Source organism: Neoarius graeffei, chromosome 22 (genome assembly GCF_027579695.1).
Source record: "Neoarius graeffei isolate fNeoGra1 chromosome 22, fNeoGra1.pri, whole genome shotgun sequence".
Classification (NCBI taxonomy): Eukaryota; Metazoa; Chordata; class Actinopteri; order Siluriformes; family Ariidae; genus Neoarius; species Neoarius graeffei.
This window is the reverse complement of record NC_083590.1, coordinates 3186862-3192861: the sequence shown is the minus strand read 5'-3', so window position 1 is coordinate 3192861 and position 6000 is coordinate 3186862.

Here is a 6000-nt window from a genome sequence, read left to right as displayed (position 1 = left end):
GTCACCCTGCAGGACTAAAAACAAGACCTGACAAAGGGTGTTGCAGGCCAATGGCCATCATGCTACCTGCAGTTTTGGTAGTCAACTTGGCACCATCTCCGGAACATGGAACAAGTCTGCTCCTGCAACCATCTCAGCCTCCCTGGTTTGTCAAGTAATGGGACCTCCTCACCAAGGGACACTGCATTGCACCGTGCAGTGTCGACTTCGTAGGTGCAGCCCCACAGTTTTAGTGCAGTTTTATCCAGTGAAGCTAATGACTAGAGGCCTTGGGGCTGAAATGATGGCTACATTAGACATATCGTGCACTGCATAAGGTTTAGATTGTACATAGGGTTTAAAAGCCATTATTTCAAACCCTATGTAGTGTACTTATATAGAGAATAAGCATGTGACTTCCAAATGGCTCCATATTGGACATATAGTGTACTACATAGGTGGTAGAAGTCAATATTTCATAAATTTCTAGGGCAGTTATATCACAAATATGGATGTGACACCAAAACGGGTCAGGACTAGATATACAGTGTACTTCATAGGGTGCAGGACCCCATATTATACTATGTAGTGCACTTAAATAACAAATAGGGTGATAAACACCAAATGACCCCCTACTGGATATATAGTGCACTATCTAGGGAGTAGAAGTCATTATTTCATAAACTACGTAGTGTACGTATATAGCGAATAAGTATGTGACTCCCAAATGGCTCTGTATTGGATGCTCCGTGCACTATATAGGGTGTAGAAGTTATTGCACACACCTTCACTTATATTGGGAATATAGAGCTGAACCCCAAAGAGCTCCCCAGTGGATATACAGTATCGGGAACAAAATAGGGAACGGACATCATAATCCAATCCATATTCCAATCCATTTCATACCCTATGAACATGCACTTGTATAGAAAGTAAGGAGCTGAACACAAATGGCAGCTTGTTGGACATATAGTGCACTACACAGGGTGTAAAACACATTATATGTATAAAGCTACCTAGGGAAGAGGGATCAGATCCCTGAATAGCTGTTCACATAGGCTGTAGATCCAATTATTTTGGCCCAATCCTTTCCCTGTACTGGTAGCCATGTTGGATGTTACATTGTGTTCAGTTTGCAAAACATTCTGGGAATTTTCTTCTCCCATTCCGTTTGGAGTCTGGATCCAGATATGCCCCATTTGGAGAGTGAGATGCCTACTACCCTTCGATCCTCAAAAGAAATGGGGCACCCTAGCCAAGGCGGTAGCACACAAAATGGAGGGGTCAGGCCAAGTGGTAGGATTAAGGGGGTAATTGGGATTAGGCTTTGATATATTGTGTTGTGCACTTATATACATAAGTAATGAGCTGAACCTCAAAACATTTCCTATTGGACACATAGTGCACTACACATGGTGTAGAAGTCATTATGTCATACCCTTTGTCAAGTAGTGAACCAAATCACTAATGACTCTGTACTGAATATACAGTTTCGAGCACTACATCTACACACTTCTTCTTTGATATAGTGTATAGTGTAATGATCTGGAGAATAGGAAGCTGAACTGATGGGCACATACATCATGCACTACATAAGATCAATATCTCATTCCCTATATAGTGCACTTGTGTTCAAATCCCATCGACAGCACAACTCCAGCTGGTGTTCACAGGACAAGAAGAGAATGGGATCTGTTTATTAAAAAAAATAAAATAACCCTGAACATAATGGAGTTAGACGAACAGCAATCACCCCACATATAACAACAATAATACATTATATTAACTTTGTGCAGAAACACTAGTAATGCTTGAGAACACACACAAAGGAACATTTAATCAGTTGATAAGTGTGGCAGCGGGGGGGGCGTGGTCAAGCGTCGGTCTGTGAACGGAGGGTGGAGTCAGGGAAGGTAAGTGGCAGAATCACTGCACCTGATGTTAGTTAACCTGTGTTTGTGTGTCTTCCCCAGTGACCGCGCCCTATAAAAGGAGAGAGAGAGAGAGAGAGAGAGAGCAGAGGAAGGGAGCTGTCTCCCCAACCTGAAGACTTGTGTGTGTGCATGCATGTGTGGCTGGGAGAATGTTTAAAAGCTGAAAATAAAAAGAGTTTTTGGAACCCAGTTCTGGCATGCCATACTTCTGTGCTCCACCCACATGCTCTGATCTCTACCATGGTGCCGAAACCCGGGATCGGAGCACAGAGAACAGCCCCATGGAGTCCTCCCCCTTCCAGGACCTGATCCATGCCCTCGCCACGGCCCAACAGAGCCAGCACCAGGTGCCAGTCACCCTCCGGAAGGAGCAGGAGCAAAGGTTTGAGGCCCTGGTGCTGGTGCAGCAGGAAGATCACCAGGCATTCTGGCACCTACTTGCGTCAGCGGGGTCCACCATCTCCACTGCCGCGGGCCCTCCCCACCTCACCCTAACGAAGATGGGCCCGCACAAAGACCCCGAGGCCTTCCTCGCGCTCTTTGAGCAGGCAGCAGAGGCCTGGGGCTGGCCAGTGGAACAGAGCGCGGCGCGCCTCCTCCCCCTGCTAACGGGTGAGGCGCAGCTGGCCGCGGTACAGCTCCCCGCCAACAGCCGGCTGGCCTACGCCGACCTCCGCCAGGCCATCCTCCAGCGTGGGGGGCGCACCCTGGAGCAACAATGACAGCGCTTCCGCGCTCTGCGCCTGGAGGAAGTCAGCCGGCCGTTCGCGTTTGGCCAGCAACTCCAGGACAGCTGCCGGCGGTGGCTGAGGGCCGACAACTGCGACGCCGAGGGAATCGTTGATCTGGTGGTGCTGGAACAATTTGTCGCCCGACTCCCCAAAGGAAAAGCGGAGTGGGTCCAGTGCCATTGCCCGGCATCGCTGGATCAGGCCATCGAGCTGGCAGAGGACCATTTGACGACTGTTCCGACAGCAGGACAGCATGTCTCCTCTTCTCCCCTCTCCTCTCTCTCTCTCCCCCTCCCCTTCTGTTCCTTGTCCTCGCCCCGTTCCCCTGCCGCGGAGGCGGGGGCCGGCTCCACCCCAGCTGGCCCGCCGCACCCGCGGTGCCCCATCATTTCCCACTTCCGTGTCTGTCTCTCCCCCCCTCAGGTGACTGAGCTCTGGAGCACTGGTGCAGAGAGAGATCCCGGGCCGGTTTGCTGGCGCTGCAGGGAGCCGGGGCACCTCCAGCATCAGTGCTCGGCGATGGAGGTGGGCGTGGTGGTCCGGATCCCCGACGCGCCAGGGACCGCCCTCGATCGGGCCGGAGCATATCGCATACCAGTGAGTATCCAAGGGGATATGTATCAGGCTTTGGTGGACCACCTCTCCCCGACCCAACTCACAGAGGTTGCCCAGTTGCAGACCGAATTTTCGGACATGTTCTCGCCCCTGCCCGGCCGCACCTGTCTCATAGAACACCACATTGAGACGCCCCTGGGTGTGGTAGTGCACAGCCGCCCTTACAGGCTGCCTGAACACAAGAAAAAGGTGGTTCGGGAAGAACTCGAGGCCATGCTCGACATAGGCATCATCGAGGAGTCCCACAGTGACTGGAGCAGCCTGGTGGTCTTGGTCCCCAAGGCCGACGGGTTGGGCCAGTTCTGTGTGGACTATAGAAAAGTCAACACGGTGTCTAAATTCGATGCGTACCCAATGCCTCGTATTGACGAGTTGCTGGATCGACTAGGCACGGCTCGCTTTTACTCGACACTGGATTTGACAAAGGGATATTGGCAGATCCCCTTGACTCCATTATCCCGAGAGAAAACGGTCTTTTCCACACCGTTTGGCTTACACCAGTTTGTCACACTTCCTTTTGGGCTGTTTGAGGCACCCACTACGTTCTAGCAGCTTATGGATAGGGTCCTCCACCCCCACGATGGTTGTGGCGGATTTCCTCTCCCGTCAAGGGGGGGGTCGGCTGCAGGCCAGACAGTTGCCCGGCCTGAGTCGGGCGGTGGGGGTATGTGGCAGCGGGGGTGTGGTCAAGCGTCGGTCTGTGAACGGAGGGTGGAGTCAGGGAAGGTAAGTGGCAGAATCACTGCACCTGATGTTAGTTAACCTGTGTTTGTGTGTCTTCCCCAGTGACCGCGCCCTATAAAAGGAGAGAGAGAGAGCAGAGGAAGGGAGCTCTCTCCCCAACCTGAAGACTTGTGTGTGTGCGCGTGTATGTGTGGCTGGGAGAATGTTTAAAAGCTGAAAATAAAAAGAGTTTTTGGAACTCAGTTCTGGCCTGCCATACTTCTGTGCTCCACCCACCCACTCTAATCTCTACAATGAGCTTACATAAGCAAACTGTACAAGGAATAGCTAGTGTTGCCAGACAAAACAAACCTCGCCTGGTAGCACTTATGGTGAATATGAAGGAAGATATCGCAAAAAAAGAAAAAAAAATTGACCTTTTTGGTGACCTTGACCTTGAGTGTGAACATACTTGGCCAATAAACATGGTTCTGATCTAAATCTCTGCAGCTCATACAGACCTCTTTCATTAATAAATGTAGATGCTAAGATCCTTGCTAAAGCTTTGGCCTGTCACCTGGAAAACATTGTACCAACTATTGTCTCACATGAGCAAACTGGATTTGTTAAGGGGCGGCAGTTATTTTTTAATGTCCGCACACTCCTAAATATTATTTACTCTAAAACTACCACAACAACACCCGAAGTAGTAATCTCGGTTGATGCAGAAAAAGCATTCGATAGGGTTGAATGGGACTATTTATTTACTGTACTAAAGAAATTTGGACTGAGAAATGGGTTCATTTCATGTATACGTCTCCTTTATACATCTCCACAAGCAAGCATCTCCACTAATGGCATGCAGTCCAGTTTTTTTACTCTAACCCGTGGTACCAGACAGGGGTGTCCCCATCTCCTCTATTGTTTGCACTAGCTATAGAGCCCTTGTCAATCTTTCTGAGGTCCTCCTCCACTTTTAGAGGGATCTCACGATTGGGCAGAGGTGGAAAGTAACGAATTACATTACTCGCGTTACTGTAGTTGAGTAGCTTTTTTGTGTACTTATACTTTTTCAAGTAATTTTTAAAGAGTGTACTTTTACTTTTACTTAAGTATGTTTTCTTTTAAGTAGTGTACTTCGGTACATTTTACAATCACAACTGTTACGGAGTAAAAAAAAATAAATAAAAAATAAAAAAAGGCTAAAACGGAGAAGGGGAAATGCGTTCTGGAAATGAATCACGGGAAGGACATTGTCGCGCGCGCGAGTCTCACACAGACGATGGCGGACATGCACCGGTGCTTTAAGGGGGGGGGGGCTCACGCCCCTGGGCCACAGCCAATCAGGGGCCTTGTAATATTAATAAAATAATAAACTGTCGGAATCGTGGGCCTACATTAATGTACGGATAGAAATAAGGTTAGAAATAAATGAGCGCACAGTAGCCTGCTGTAAGAGACATGGTGGATGTGGTTCGCGAAACGAACACCCACAACTGTACCAGAATAAAATGTAACAAATGCCGCTTTTCCACTACAAACGCAGCTGAGTCGGGCTGAGCCGTGCCGTGCCGAGTTGGGCTGAGTCGAGCTGAGCGGGGCTATTGAAGTTGCATTTCGACTACAACCGCGCTGAACCGTGCTGGCTGGAAGTGGGTGGACACATTGGGTGGAGTTAGCAAAAGTGGCTGGACGTCAGGTGATGTCGTTAAGCAGCGCAAACAGTGACATCAGTGAGCTTTTAAGCGGTAGTCTCACAACCCGGAGAGTAAACAATAAACATGGAGGACATGGAGTCGTTAGTGTTGCTGGTCTTGGTGCTGTGGCTTGTTGTCACCGACAATGCCAGCAGATACTGGCAAGAGCGTATAGATGAGGCGAGGCGCATAAGGCTTCAGAAATTCTCGTAATTCGTAATTATTCTTCTTCTGGGTTTACGGTGTTTACAGATCCCAGCGTGCTCGCGGGGCGTGTGTGGGCATGTGAGGACACTCCTCCTCACCAATCAGTGCACAGGGGAGTGTCTGCTCATGCCCCCAGCCTCACTCGGCACGGTTTGGCTCGCTTCAGCCCCACTC